General features: G+C 39.0%; 1 protein-coding gene across 1 annotated transcript in view; it reads left to right on the forward strand.

Annotated features, from left to right (window-relative positions):
• DCHS2 (dachsous cadherin-related 2) overlaps positions 1–16,727 on the forward strand; it is a 269,651-nt gene that overhangs the window by 139,624 nt on the left and 113,300 nt on the right. The gene's annotated exons all lie outside the window — the stretch shown is intronic.

Here is a 16,727-nt window from a genome sequence, read left to right on the forward strand (position 1 = left end):
TTTATTGATGCATTTACGAGGATGTGTTTTTATATTTTATGGAGTGCTTGCCTTCAGGAGGAAGGTTAGTCAGAGTCCCTAGTGCTAGAACACAAAACTTTCTTTTAGTAGTCCTTTCAGCGATGGTCTGCAAGGTAGAAATTATCTATCTGTGTTTGTTTTAGTTTATACTTAATTTTATAAAGTTAAGAGGAACTTAACTTTCCTCTGCATTTACCAGAGGAAGCTCTGCATTTACCAGAAATTGGGAACATTTACAAAGAAGACAGGTAACGGAGTCTTTATCTGGACACTTGATTTTTCTGAAAGGACAACTAGATTCTAGATTCAACACCTTCTGCGATTGGAGGGGGTGGCCACTCGTCTCTTCCCAGATGGCTGAGCTTGTCAGAGGATGAGGATAAAGCAAGCTGTTGCTTCTTATTATCTCAGCCTTATTGGTTTAGAGAAGATCGCATATTTAGTCTGGCAGGTTGGGGTGACTTGTGGGGTGATGGCACTAGTGGGGAACTAGAAATCCTTGAAAGTCCATATAGAAAATAAAAACTTAATGAAACAAATAATAATAATAATAATAATAAGCCTTTTATTGCTGGACAAACATGTCCAGCAATAAACAGTTCATAATTTGTGTGTGTATGCAAGTCTGTGTGTGTGTGTGTGTGTGTGTGTGTGTGTGTGTAGTTAGTTCATGCTATACCCAGGTGAGTTGGAAGCACCTAGCTATAACTGTGTTTAAATTGCCTAATATACATAATTCATAGAAATAGCAAAATGCCTAAAAGCTATCAGTGCCTTCATAGAGTAGGGTTCCCAACCCCCGGGCCACTGACTGGTACTGGTCTGTGGCCTGTTGGGAACCAGGCCACACAGTGGGAGGTGAGTGAGCATTACCGCCTGAGCTCTAGCTCCTGTCAGATCAGTGCCAGCGTTAGATTCTTATAGGAGCACTAACCCTATTATGAACTATGCATGCAGGAGATCTAGGTTGCGCGCTCCTTATGAGAATCTAACTAAGGCCTGATGGTCTGAGGTGGACCACTTTTATCCTGAAACCATTCCCCCGCCACCCTTATCCTGTGGAAAAATTGTCTTCCACGAAATCAGTCCCTAGTGCCAGAAAGATTGAGGACCACTGATTTGGAGGTTAAATATATTGAATAGCTAAAAACTATTGTATAAATAAGAAGGCACCTACTCAGAAGAAACTGTTTATGAAGGCAGTATTTTTCACTCTGCTAAACCTATGTCATCTACAGATTTCTATTTTCAGTATTTATACTACTCTAAATTAATTTTTGTAATGTTTTTATTGCAGTTGCATTAATTTCTGTAATTTTTGAATGGTATTATAAAAACAGCAAGTATTTGAATATGCTTTCCAAACTATAACCCCCTCCAAATTTTGCCCACATGCCTCCTCTTTACACTCCCATTGAGATCCTGTAGTGTAATCCCTTATTAGCATTTCCTGACAAAGACCACCTTTTGGTACATACTTTGTTGGAGTCACTTAAAAGCTTTTCCTTCAATTGCCCCCCTTTTTCCCCCTGTTGTCCACCATTCCCTAAATCTCTCTGCTTCTTGTTGGTCATGCTGAACATAAGACAAACCCATCACAAATGCCATTCTCTAAATGAACCTTTTCATCACTAGAAGCCAGTTTCCTTGACATAGCTTTCATGTCAGCAAACCAGAACAAGAACCTCCTGAAGGCATGGCCAGTGGGTGTCCCTCTTCCTGAACTTCTGGCCATCCCTTCTTTTTCTGCATTTTCCCTGAGGTCTGACTTCTCAGATAATTTTCAAAACCTTTAACTTCTGTAAAGCTCATCTTTTTAATGGAGACTAACCTGTTGCTGTTGGTGAAAATAAAGGTCAAAAATAATATTGAAAGGATTTTCTGATATCTTCTACCTAAAGTTAATATTGGTAAATTTAGTTTCCAATATACAAAATACATGTGATTATACCTTTTGTGATGAGATTGATAGGAAAAAAAAAAAAAAAGATGGTAAGTGTTGCCTAAAAATCAAAATCACAAAATTCCACACCTTTTTCTAGTTAAAGTTCTGAATTTTACTTGTATATAGATGTGTAAATGGTTGCTGTGCAGTTATGGATATGTAGGTTGGCTTTAGAATAAAAGTAAATATCTAAGATGTAGAAGATACCAACTAGCAGGTATTTAGCATTACTCTTACAGATGCAATGTCACTGTAAGCCAAGGCCTTGCTTCTGTTTTGTATGTCTGGGGACCAGTGTGTGCACATGACTCAAATCAGCCTCAGAAAGTAGTCAGTTGGGCCGGGCGCGGTGGCTCAAGCCTGTAATCCCAGCACTTTGGGAGGCCGAGACGGGCGGATCACGAGGTCAGGAGATCGAGACCATCCTGGCGAACACCGTGAAACCCTGTCTCTACTAAAAAAATACAAAAAACTAGCCGGGCGAGGTGGCGGGCGCCTGTAGTCCCAGCTACTCGGGAGGCTGAGGCAAGAGAATGGCGTAAACCCGGGAGGCGGAGCTTGCAGTGAGCTGAGATCCGGCCACTGCACTCCAGCCTGGGCGACAGAGTGAGACTCCGTCTCAAAAAAAAAAAAAAAAAAAAAGGGGGCGGAGCAAGATGGCCGAATAGGAGCAGCTCCAGTCTCCAACTCCCAGCGCGAGCGACACAGAAGACCGGTGATTTCTGCATTTTCAACTGAGGTACTGGGTTCATCTCACTGGGGAGTGCCGGACGATCGGAGCTGGTCAGCTGCTGCAGCCCGACCAGCGAGAGCTGAAGCAGGGCGAGGCATTGCCTCACCTGGGAAGCGCAAGGGGGAAGGGAGTCCCTTTTCCTAGCCAGGGGAACTGAGACACACAACACCTGGAAAATCGGGTAACTCCCACCCCAATACTGCGCTTTAGGAAACAGGCGCACCAGGAGATCATATCCCACACCTGGCCGGGAGGGTCCCACACCCACGGAGCCTCCCTCGTTGCTAGCGCAGCAGTCTGTAATACCATAAAAATCCTAGAGGAAAACCTAGGTAGTACCATTCAGGACATAGGCATGGGCAAAGATTTCATGTCTAAAACACCAAAAGCAAGGGCAGCAAAAGCCAAAATTGACAAATGGGATCTCATTAAACTAAAGAGCTTCTGCACAGCAAAAGACACTACCATCAGAGTGAACAGGCAACCTACAGAATGGGAGAAAATTTTTGCAATCTACACATCTGACAAAGGGCTAATATCCAGAACCTACAAAGAACTCAAACAAATTTACAAGAAAAAAACAAACAACCCCATCAAAAAGTGGGCAAAGGACATGAACAGACATTTCTCAAAAGAAGACATTCATACAGCCAACAGACACATGAAAAAATGCTCATCATCACTGGCCATCAGAGAAATGCAAATCAAAACCACAATGAGATACCATCTCACACCAGTTAGAATGGCGATCATTAAAAAGTCAGGAAACAACAGGTGCTGGAGAGGATGTGGAGAAATAGGAACACTTCTACACTGTTGGTGGGATTGTAAACTAGTTCAACCATTATGGAAAACAGTATGGCGATTCCTCAAGGATCTAGAACTAGATGTACCATATGACCCAGCCATCCCATTACTGGGTATATACCCAAAGGATTATAAATTATGCTGCTATAAAGACACATGCACACGTATGTTTATTGCAGCACTATTCACAATAGCAAAGACTTGGAATCAACCCAAATGTCCATCAGTGACAGATTGGATTAAGAAAATGTGGCACATATACACCATGGAATACTATGCAGCCATAAAAAAGGATGAGTTTGAGTCCTTTGTAGGGACTTGGATGCAGCTGGAATCCATCATTCTTAGCAAACTATCACAAGAACAGAAAACCAAGCACCGCATGTTCTCACTCATAGGTGGGAACTGAACAATGAGATCACTCGGACTCAGGAAGGGGAACATCACACACTGGGGCCTATCATGGGGAGGGGGGAGGGGGGAGGGATTGCATTGGGAGTTATACCTGATGTAAATGACGAGTTGATGGGTGCAGCACAGCAACATGGCACAAGTATACATATGTAACAAACCTGCACGTTATGCACATGTACCCTACAACTTAAAGTATAATAATAATAAATAAATTAAAAAAAAAAAAAAAAAAAAAAAAAAAAGAAAGTAGTCAGTTGGCAAAGCATAGATGTACAATGTCACCTTCAAGTTGAAAAAAAAATTTTAAAAACTATGGATCTTCACAGATTGTTCTTTAATTTTGCAGTTCTTTCTGCAGAGATGTTTTCCAATGATTTGTTTGTTTGAGGTGCTACTTGTTAAATGTATAATCTAAGTTGTGGATTGTGATGAGATTTTTCATGTTAAAGTAATTAAAATCAAAGAAATTCAGGGTAAAATGTCTTGGAGATAAGAACAACTTTTTCAGAAAGTTATTGAACAATCGCCATGTGCTCATGCTATAGTTCTTTCTTTACTTGTATCCTGTCAGCTGAGTTCCTCAGAGCTCCATAAGGCAGAGCTTATGCGTTTCCTTATATTTCCAATGAAGAAGCAGATGCCAAGAAAAGTTTCATGATTTCTATCAAGTAACATCAGTAGGTGGAGCAGCCAGAACCTGCTCACCTTATCACAATAGAAAACTTCAAATGAGCAGATTCCAGTTTCTGAGATAGAACCAAGACTGTAGAATGAAATTAAAGGAAGAGGAAGGCATTTTTATTTATCATCATTTCACAAATATTTTATCTCTGGAATTAGCTATGCATATTCTAACTTTCATTTTTCAAAAACTCCAAAATAAGGCTTCTGGTTTATTACTTAAATAGTATTCATCAACTATCTGTTATTTTCTTAAAGTAATCATAGCAACACATTGAAATACATATCATGTGAATCAGCATTTGGTTACAACTGTCCTACAAAAAATGCACGAGTTTTACCATAAAGGCTGTGATTTCCCTTAGTTGTTGAATCCTAAGTAGACATGAAAGGATAGCAATAATAGAAACACGGGCTTAGTCATATTCACCATGTTTATAAAAGTATTAGTTCATGTCCATTGTCACAAATCTTCCCGTGAAGTAAGAAGAAGGCAGAAATAATATGCTTTTGAAGATACAGGGACATAGAGACACAGTTTGTAAATCATAATGAGTGTTATTAAATGAAATTTATGGGAAGCCATTGTTTTGAATGGAGCTCCTGCACTAGGCCCAACAGACCAGACCAAAACGGCATCACTCATGCTAAAGTTTCATGGCCACCAAGCTGAAATGAAGCTGTTTATTTCATCTTCCAAGAAATCAGGAGAGAGAGGGATAATAAATAGCCAAATCCCCAAATGAGCCAATTTTAGCTGGCATGATAAGAAAATCCCGTCTGATTTAACCTTTGCAAGGAAAGTAGCTGTGAAACGACTTTTTGTTCCCTGTTTCTGCTTTCCTTTTCTGTCTATAAAGCCAGCCACTTCTGCTCAGCTCGTGGGAACATAGTCTACGTTATAAAACGAGGTGTTTCTCATTTCTAGAATTGCAAATAAAAGCCAATTAAGATCTTTAAACTAAATTTGTTGTCATTTTATCTTTGGGCAATGTTTATTGATCATTAACTGCCTGATTTAACTGTCATGCCAAACCTTTGATGTGGGAGTGATTTTTACCTCCATTTCACAAATGAGCAAATGAATCCAAAGAAGATCAACAGCCCATAAATGTGGTGAGAAAGTGACAACCAAAATGTGAACTGAGACAGTCTGGCTTCAGAATTCCCACCTTACTGTATGCCTCCTGCCAGTGTTCATGTCCTAGGACTGCCATAACAAAGCACCAGGCCCTGGGTGGCTTAGACAGCAGAATCTTATTATCTAACAGTTCTGGAAGCCAGAAGTCTGAAATCAAGGTGTCAAGAGCATTAGTTCCTTCTGGAGACCCCCTTAGCTTCTGGTGTTCGTTGGTGATCTTTGGCACTCCTTGGCCTATGGCAGCATAACTCTCATCTCTGTCTCCAGTTTTGCATGGCCTTCTTTTCTGTGTCTTCTTGTGTCCTTCCTTGTGTATGGACACTGGTCATTGGATTTAGGGCACCCTTAAAACCAGGATGATTTCCTCTTGAGATCCTTAACTAATTATATCTACAAAGACCCTTTTCCAAATGTCACATTCTGAGGATCCAAGTGGACATAAATTGGATGAGACATGATCCAACTTATTATATTACCTTTCTAAATGTATGTTATCTTAAAATAATACTTTATTATTTTCTCAATTATTGCCAAATTTATGACCTTTACATGATACTCCCTCAACTGTGAGGACCACCCCTAGGTCCTGGTCTTCAAGGGTTTTGGGTTTTGCTTTAAGTAAATGATTTCCTTTAAACAATATTTAAATCGGTGTTATGTCTGTTGTTGGTGGTGGGTTGGTGTAAATAGTGGTGTTCGGAGTTGATTCTCTCAAATGATCAGTGTTTCAAATGACAAAAGTGAGAAAGAATAATAGTAAGCCATCTGTGTCCACTGGAAATGTATTTGGGCCTCCCCAAAAGGGACTATCAGCCCACATCCATGTTGCCAACCTGTGTCAGTTTCCAGCTTTATAAAATCAGAAAGGTTTATTGAAAAGATTTTGAAATATTAAGTTAGGGGAACACATTGTAAACCTCATGCAAACTATAAGAGTCCACCATCTACAATAGAGGAAGAAATGCAAAATATACATCCATCCAGGGCTGGTTTAGAGAAGTCTATGGACCAGAAATCTGTACCATTTAAGTAGAGGGGCTGGACATGTTGGAATAAGGAGTGTCATTACAGCCTCCTCCAAAATGCTCCTTGGTGGCAGGCTGCCAGGTCAGACTGGCCACTGGTCAGCTCTTCCAGCGGACTTTCTATACATGCTTTGCAGTGAAGTATTGATGCTACTCCAGTTCCTCCTACTTTCCCTTTCCCTGAAATATTTTTAAATCATTCATTATTGGTTATTTCTTGGCACATGGAATTACCCAACTAATACCTTGTAGTCCTTAGGAGAAAAGGAAGGGAACTAGTATTGTATTAAGGAGTCAGTATATGTCAGACACTATGCTACAGTACTTTGTAGTACTGTACCATAGTACATCAGTACTTTGTTTATATATGCAATATAATTTTATCCTCATAGCAGTTCTGCACAGTAAATGGTATTAGTCTGATTCTTCAGTCTGTTTAAAGTGATAAACAGAAGCTCAGAGCACTTAAGAAACTGCTGAAGATCAAACTGGGGATTGATAGAACCAAGATTTGAACCCAGTTATATGTGATGCAAAAATCTGACTCCATGCTCCTTTCTTACTCCATCAACCCTAAATAATAGATTTCTTGCCTTGCTTTTAAGAAGCCGTTCCCCATATGGAAAATATCTAGGATGCCAGGTTTCTGTAGGAAGTCTGTTTCTGCTAAGATTTAATCAAAATCATTCCCAAATAAACCTAGCACAGAGAACATAAAATTAGCATATAGAATCAGAAATCGAACATTCATAGCATTTGAAGGCAAGGATTAAAAACATTACAAATGTCACTCGTTTGTTTATGCAGTACTGATGCAAGAGGGAGACTCGTATTTTAAATCAAAATAATGATTATATCCTCTGAATATATCGCATTGATTAAAGTGGTCTTCTGTCACAGACATATCTTTAATATATCATCCTAAGCAGGTTCACAAGAGTTAGATAAATACAAATCTGAAGTCAGATATTATCATAAAAAATCAGGGTATTTTAAAAATTCAGTTTTGTGACACAAAGTTTGCAGCTTGTTATGGTAAATACTCCACATCAAGAGGGGGAGTATGGGTTTAAAATGCAAATGAGTAGAGTTAAATATGGGGTAGACTTTTTGATGGATGTCTAGGAGTTATGAATTATTTCTCTATAGTTTTTGAACATAAGGTATCTTCCCACTGGCCAGGGACAAATGTTGTGGTCTTAAGTAGAAGCAGCTCAATAAATGACTTTTCAGGGTCCCATGAATTCGACTTTAAGCATGAAGAGTTACTTACATAGGCACCTGATCTGGTGACTTTCTTTATTAAATGGGCAAATTAGGTACAATTCATGTGTAATGTATTGAAAATAATTATATATGTTGACTAAATAAGGACATGTTGTTACCAAAGGCACAAAAGTGATTTTATACACTGAAACTACATTGCATGGGACAAAGTTGTTGTGGGGTGATTTTCCCTCTGAGTTGACTGATTTTTAAATGTAATACATCAGGATCTAGAGGAATTCCTTCATTAATATCATAACTGCCACTTAAGTAGACTAGCATCTTTGTAAGGTCTATCCGTTCCGTTCTATTATCTATTCTTGCCTTGGTAGCACACACTCTAAATTGTTACAGATGTATAGTAATGTAAATATTTGATCTGCAGTTCTGACACCACATTACTCTTCTGCTATGGACTACATATTTGTGCCCCTCCAAAATTCGTATGTAGAAACCCTCACCCCTAATGGGATGGGATTAGGAGATAGGGTCTTTGGGAGTTAATTATGTTTCAATAAAGTCATAACAGTGGCGCTCCACAGTGGGATAAGTGGCCTTATATGAAGAGAGGGACTAGAGCTTGCTTCTTCTGCCATGTGAGGATACAAGAAGATGGCAGTCTGCAAACCAGGAAGAGAGCCCTGTCCAGACACCGAATCTGCTGGCACCATGATCTTGGGCTTCCCAGCCTCCAGAAGTGTGAGCGACCCAGTCTATGCTACTTTTGCTATAGCAACCAAACTGACTAAGACATCTTCTTTCTTCTTTGTTAATTCTGACTAATCTCAAGCCATGATTTTTTCCAGGTTGGCTTGTTCATTTGTTAATTCATTCAACAAATAATTACCAAGCACCTTTTCTGAGCCTGGGATTGTGCCAGACCCTGTTTGGTAGTGGTGAATGAGACAGACACAGTCCTTGCCCTCATGGGCTTTAATTTGTGGAGGAGGACAAACAAAAACAAGAAAACAGAAAACACCGCAGGTTATGATCGGTTTCATGAAGAAAACAATGGGGGAGTTAAGCAGAGAATAACAAGAGCCTGTTTTGTAAGGGTGGCGTAATTAGGACTTGTAGTTTTTGTCTGCCCAGCATGCACTTGTTTATTTACTTGGAAAACCTTGACATGTGAACAAGCTGACATTGGTCAAACATCTTAGCCCTTCAAGCCACAGTGATTATTTCATCTAACTAGTAACTCAAGACAGGCCCGTAGAAAAAGTGAGATCGGTACCAATCAGCATCCAGTCAGGAAAACAGAAACAATAACATTTATAGTAACGGAAATAATTTACTATAGACAGTTGGTTACCGGGATAATGGAAGACAGAAAAGGCAAAAAGGAAACACTGAGGTTGACATATGATGGAAGCAACTGTCACCCCTAGGCTGGGGAAACTAAGCTGAAGATTTGGCATCATCAAAACTTAGCATTAGTGAGGATGCCCTGCAGAGCTGGGACCTAGACATCTTGGCGAAGGCACAGCCAGATGGGAGACTGATGCCCCAAGACACTGTTACAGCCGCCTTGCAGATCTATTCCACCAGTGGGAGGTACTGGCAGGAAGGTGGACATCACGAGGAGGAGAGAAGGGGCTTTTTCATGCTTTCTTCTGTGTTTAGTATTCCTCCCAAGTCCTTTGGCACCAACTGCACCATTTTCCTCAGAAATGCCACCATCAACTGTATCAGCCACACAAGGCCTTTTGGACAGTGAGCACTGCCCTCACCAGGCCTCGTCGGGTTACAGCAGCCACACCATGGTGACCAGAGTACTTCCTGGGCCCTGCCCCTAAAGGTTTGAACATAGCTCTGCACTAACCCTCTGAGACACCTGAGTCTCAGCTGCACAGAGAAGCCTCGGAGCTGTGGATGCCAGCCCTGCGGTGCCACCTCAGGGCTCCAAGACACACCATGGCTCGCTCTCCTCCTCTTTTTGATAGAGGTAGCAATACTGCCTTTTTCCTTCTGTTTCTGCAACCCTGAGAAGGTCGCAGTTTCTTGGAGTTACTGTTCATCATCCCCTTCTTATTCTTTTGACTTTCCCATACTTGTGTAATCAGTTTCTTTAATTAAATAGCCACTAAAATTCTTAGGATGGTTTCAGTTTTCCTGATTAGACCCTGACCAAAACAAATATATTGAATATAATTCACAAAATGAAGGAAGTGATTGAATGTATAGATATGCATGTTTGCTGATAAATGACCTAGCAGCCATGCTCAGATGTAGTCCAGCTTATTTATACAGGCATACCCCACTTCATTGTGCTTCACAGATGGTGTGCTTTTTACAAATTAAAGGTTTGTGGCAACTCTCCTCAAGCAAATTCATTAGCGTTATGGGGACACTTTGTGTCTCTGTGTCACATTTTGATAATTCTCACAATATTTCAAACTTTTTCGTTATTATTATACCTGTATGATGATCTGTGATCAGTGATCTTTGATATTACTATTGTAATTGTTTGCGGATGCCACAAACTATGCCCATGAAAGACTGCGAACATAACTGATAAATGTTGTGTGTACTCTGATTGCTCCACCCATTGGCTGTTTCCTGTCTTTCTCTCCCCAGGCTGCCCTAATTCCCGAGACACAGCAATGTTGGAATTTGGCAGTTAGTAACCCTGTAATGGCCTCTAAGTGTCCGAGTGAAAGGAAGAGTGGCCTATCTCTCTCTTTAAATCAAAAGCTAGATATGATTAAGCATAGTGACGAAGGCATGTCAAAAATGCAGATAAGCCAAAAGATAGTCCTCTTGCACAGTTATCCAAATTGTGATTGTAAAGGAAAAGTTCTTGAAAGGAATTAAAAGTACTACTCCAGTGAACACACAAATGATAAGAAAGCAAAAGAGACTCATTGCTGAGTCAGAAAGTTTGAGTGGTCTGGATAGATCAAACCAGTCGCAACATTCCCTTAAGCCAAAGCCTGGTCCAGAGCAAGGTCCTAACTCTTTTTAAACATAGGAGGGCTGAAAGAGATGAAGAAGCTGCAGAAAAAAATTTGAAGCTAGCAGAGGTTGGTTCATGAGGTTTAAGGAAAGACGCCATCTCCATTACCTAAAAGTGTAAGGTGAAACAGCAAGTGCTGATGGAGAAGCTGCAGCAAGGTATCTAGAAAATCTAGCTAAGATTATTGGTGAAGGTGATTACACTAAACAATAGATTTTCAGTGTAGATGAAGCAGCCTTATATGAAATAAGATACCCTCTAGGACTTTCATAGCTAGAGAGGAGAAGTCAATGCCTGGCTTCAAAGCTTAAAGGGGCAGGCTGACTCTTTTGTTAGGGGCTAATGCAGCTGGTGACTTTAAGTGGAACAATGCTAATTTATCATTCTGAAAGTCCTAGGACTCTTAAGAAATATACTGTGTCAGCCGGGCATGGTGGCTCAAGCCTGTAATCCCAGCACTTTGGGAGGCCGAGACGGGCGGATCACGAGGTCAGGAGATCGAGACCATCCTGGCTACCATGGTGAAACCCCGTCTCTACTAAAAAAACACAAAAAACTAGCCGGGCGAGGTGGCAGGCACCTGTAGTCCCAGCTACTCGGGAAGCTGAGGCAAGAGAATGGCGTAAACCCGGGAGGCGGAGCTTGCAGTGAGCTGAGATCCAGCCACTGCACTCCAGCCTGGGCGACAGAGTGAGACTCCGTCTCAAAAAAAAAAAAAAAAAGAAATATACTGTGTCTACTCCAACTATGCTTTATAAAAGGAACAACAGAGCCTGGATGACAAACAGATGTTATCTGTTTACAGATATCATCTGTCTACAGCCTGTTTTACAGAATATTTTAAACCCACTATTGAGACCTATTATTTACAAAAAAATTCTTTCAAATCATTACTGCTCACTGACAATGCACATGGCTACTTAAGAGCTCTGATGAAGATGTATAAGGAGGTTTTTTCTTAATGCCTTCTAACACAAGATTCATTCTGCAATCCGTGCATCCCCATCAAGGACTAATTTTGACTTTCAAGTATTTTATTTAAGAAATACATTTCTTAAGGCTATAGCTGCCATAGATATTGAGTCCTCTGATATATTTGGGTAAAATACATTGAAAACTTTCTGGAAAGGATGTACCATTCTAGACGCCATTAAGAACATTTATGATTCATGGAAGTAGGTTAACATAGGAGTTTGAAAGAAGTTGATTCCAACCCTCACGGATGACTTTGAGGGAATCACCACTTCAGTGATGTGGTAAAAATAGCAAGAGGCATAGAATTAGAAGTGGAGCCCGAAGATGTGACAGAATTCCTGCAATCTCATGATAACACTTAAACTGATGAGGAATTGCTTTTCTGGATGAGCAAAGAAAATGGTTTCTTGAGATGGAATCTACTCCTGGTGAAGATGTTGTGAACATTGTTGAAATGACAACAAAAGATTTAGAATATTCCATATACTTAGTTGATAAATCAGCAGCAGGAACTAAGAGGATTGGCTCCAATTTTAATGAAGTTCCAATGTGCGTAAACTATTAGCAAACAGCATTGCATGCTACAGAAACAAATATTTTGTGAAAGGAAGAGTCAATGTGGCAACCTTCATTGTTGTCTTATTTTAAGAAATTGCCACAGCCACCACCACCTTCAGTAACCACCACACTGAAAAGTCAGTACCCATCTACATTGAGGCAAGCCCCTCCACCAGCAAAAAGATCACCACTCACTAAAATCTCAAATGACCATTAGCACTTTTTTTAGCAATAAAGTATTTTTAAATTAAGATATATACGCTGTTTTCTTTAGACTTACTGTTATTGCACACTGAATAGGCTGCAACATAGTATAAACATAACTTTTTTATGCAATGGAAAATCAAAAAATTTCTGTGTCTCACTTTTTTTGCAGTATTGGCTTTATTGCAGTGGTCTGGAATAAAGCCCACAGTATCTCTAAAGCCCTTCAAGTTCAAAGACAAGTGAATTTACCAATTGTGTTGATTTCTTTTGATGGTTATATTTAGTTGAGTATAATGCTTTCATTTAATAAAAAAATTAAAATAAAAAAGACTAAACTTTTGGGCTTCTGGAAATAATTAACCCAAGGATTGAGCACTTTCAGACAGGAACTAATTCTGTCTGATATTACCAGGGGAATTAAGGTAAAAACATGGTAGGTTTAAGTGATTAGCCTGTGGATATGCACAGAAAACAGTGGAGTTTCTGATGTTATTGAAAAATTACTTAGAGACTAGCAATTGATGGACAGGTTTTTTATTCCCACAATATTTATAATCCCATTATTACACAGGAATTTTTGATAGATCAGCATATTATATATAGCTAGATATGTGTGTATGTATGTATATGAATGTATGTGTATATATATATGAATGTATGCATTAAGATACATATACAGTATATAGAGTGATGGTCTCTACTTCTAAGACTTCTGTGAAATGAAAAATGGAGGAATATGATAACAGGCATTTTCTTTTTAAAACCTAGTGGAAAACTGAGATTTCAGAGATTTACCTTGTATGGTGAGGTGCTTATAGGGCAGTGTTCTGAAATAATTGAAAACTTTTTTTTTTTTTTTTTTTTGAGATGGAGTCTCGGTCTGTCGCCCAGGCTGGAGCGCAGTGGCATGGTCTTGGCTCACTGCAAGCTAGGACTACAGGCACCCGCCACCATACCCGGCTAATTTTTTTTGTGTTTTTAGTAGAGACGGAGTTTCACTGTGTTTTTTAGCCAGGATGGTCTTAATGTCCTGACCTCGTGATCCACCAACTTCCGCCTCCCAAAGTGCTGGAATTACAGGCGTGAGCCACGACGCCCCGGGGAAAACTTTTTTTAAATTATTAACAAGGCCCTTCCCTTTGAGAAGTAAGGTTCGCGATTCTCCCCCTACATAAATTCATTTCTTTGAGTGGCTACCATATGCAAGGTTCTAAGCTAAGCTCTCTTCATAATAGCTAACATTTGTGTAATGTTTCATTGTTTACATACAACTTTAAATTTTGTTATCTCCTGCTCACCTATAACTGACAGCTCTTATTTGTCTTTATTGACATTACACTTAGTTACTGATTGGCTTGTATACATTCTTTAAGGGTAAAGATTCTTGAAAAGGTTACATTTGTATAACTCTCTATAACTGATGTCATGTCTCTCTTTTTCTTCCCTTTTCCTTTCCTTCAAATTTATTTGATAACTCATATTATGGCAAATAAAATGGACATTCATCAGTAAAATGTTGTTAAGATAATAAAGTTAATTTTGCTTCATGGACTAACATTCTAGGTGGTATCAAGGATAAAATAAGTGATATGTTGCTTCTTGCTCCCCATTGTCAAATCATCGGGAACCCTCAAAAACTATTATTTAACTGTCTCAGTTAAAAATGCCAGTTTGGGGATTTGGAGGGGGGATAATTAGACACCAAATAGCTCTACCAGAGATAATACTTTTCAGTAGCAGAGTGAATATAGTATAGATATTAATTTTATTAGACTTCACAATTTGCCATATGTTACTGGGACACACCTTAGTAATTTGAATATTTGAAACATTATTTTTCATGTTCAGCTTTATAGAGACAGCTTCTCCAGAGTTTGTTTATTGTAACCTCAGGGATTGATTTAATGGAAATTACTTCCTTAAATATCTTTATTTCATGGTTCTGAAATTTCCATGATATTCATTCTTGAAACTTTTTGTAGAATAAGAATCCTGTTTTTAAGGAAATGTGCTCTGCATTTATTTCTAGAGGCCCACATTTTAATGTCTAATCTTAGTTTACACCATAGTTTACAAGTTTCCTTCATAGTTCTGAAAAAGTTAAATAAATAACCAAATATATCTTCTTTTTCTGAATATCTTTAAAATATATTTTTTTCATTTACAAAGTTAACATATAATTTTTAAAAATTTTTAAACTATAGGAATGTAAGAAGTGAAAAGTGAGCTTCTCATAATCTCAACACACAAAGATGACTTCCCTTGACAGTTCCTATCCTTTCATATTTTTCAGTGTGCATAGTTCTGTGTGTACACACATGGTATTTGTATTAGTGTTTGTACTCATACTTCACATAGTGTTCTGTAATCAAATGTTCTCAGCAGGTTTTCATGAGTTTTTCTTTTACATTAAATAGAGATATTCCATGATTTTAAAAATGTTTGGCTGGGCGCGGTGGCTCACACCTGTAATCCCAGCACTTTGGGAGGCCAAGATGGGCAGATCACAAGGTCAGGAGTTCGAGACCAGCTTGTCCAATGTGGTGCAACCCCGCTTTACTAAAACTACAAAAATTAGCTAGGCGTGGTGGTGGGCGCCTGTAGTCCTAGCTACTCAGGAGGCTGAGGCAGGAGAATCGCTTGAATCCGGGAGGCAGAGGTTGCAGTGAGCCGAGAGCACACCACTGCACTCCAGACTGGGCAACAGAGTGAGATTCCATCTCAAAAAAAGTTTGTTCATGTGATTATTACTTTTATGTGTTAACTTGAATAGTCCATGAGATGCCCAGATAGCTGATTAAACACTGTTTCTGGGTGTCTCTGTGAGTGGGTTTTCATTTGAATTGGTGAACTGTGTAAAGCAGGTGGCCCTCCCTAGAATGGGTGAGCATCATCTAATTCATTGAGGGCCTGAAAAAAGAACAAAAAGGTGGAGGAAGGGTGAATTTGCTCTCTGCCTAACAGCTTGAGCTGAGACATCAGTCTCTTGCCCTCAGTGCTTCTGGCTCTAAGGCCACCAGACCCTGACTAGAATCTACACCACTGACTAGCTGGCTCTCAGGCTTTCAAACTATACCATCAGCTTTTCTAGGTCTCCAGCTTGCAGATGGGTGAACATGGGACTTCTCCGACTTCATAATCTCAGCCAATTCCTTAACATAAATCTCACTTTATATCTATCTATTAATGTCTATCTGTCTATCTCTGTATGTAGATATGAGAGATATAAGACCTATAGATATCTGTATCTACACAGAGAGAGATCCCATTGGTTTGTTTCTCTGGAGAATCCTGGCTAATACGTGCAGTACTGACATTATTTTTTTAAGCACAATGGATTGATAACATAGACTCACTTTTGCAACTTGTTTGTCACATAAAATGGAGCATGTAAAATCTTTCTAGATGAAAACATGTGTATTTACTTTATTTTGATGCGACATAGTATTCTATTGTATTGACATACCACAATAGAGTGAACCATCCATTCTTTTCTTGATGCATATTGAGGTCATTTTCAGTGTTCCAAATGACATCCTCTTGATTTATTTCTGTGTACTTACACAAATATATGGTACATTTCCGCGTTATTGAATGTGAACAATTAGAATTTTGATAAATATCACCAAAATGCCTTTTGGAGAATGTACATAAATAACAACCTGTTATTAACTCTGGATATTATCACTTAAATATTTTAGGAAAACAGAGAGGTAAAAATGAGGTAGTGGTTTTAGTTTTGCATTTTCATTATTATTAGTGATTTTGAGCAGTACTGTATTTATTAACATTTTATTATTTCTTATCTAAACTACCTGTCCTTACCCACTCCTAATCGAACTTTCAGTTATTTTCCATTTTGTTTACAGAACTCTCTTCTCCTTATGCATAGTAAATTGTCATTTATATATTTTCAAAATGTCTTTTAATTTTATTTATAAATTATTGAGTAAACTAATGAGTAAATGAGGGACTGATATAAAATATTAAAAACTGGT

This window comes from Macaca thibetana, chromosome 5 (genome assembly GCF_024542745.1).
Source record: "Macaca thibetana thibetana isolate TM-01 chromosome 5, ASM2454274v1, whole genome shotgun sequence".
Classification (NCBI taxonomy): domain Eukaryota; kingdom Metazoa; phylum Chordata; class Mammalia; order Primates; family Cercopithecidae; genus Macaca; species Macaca thibetana.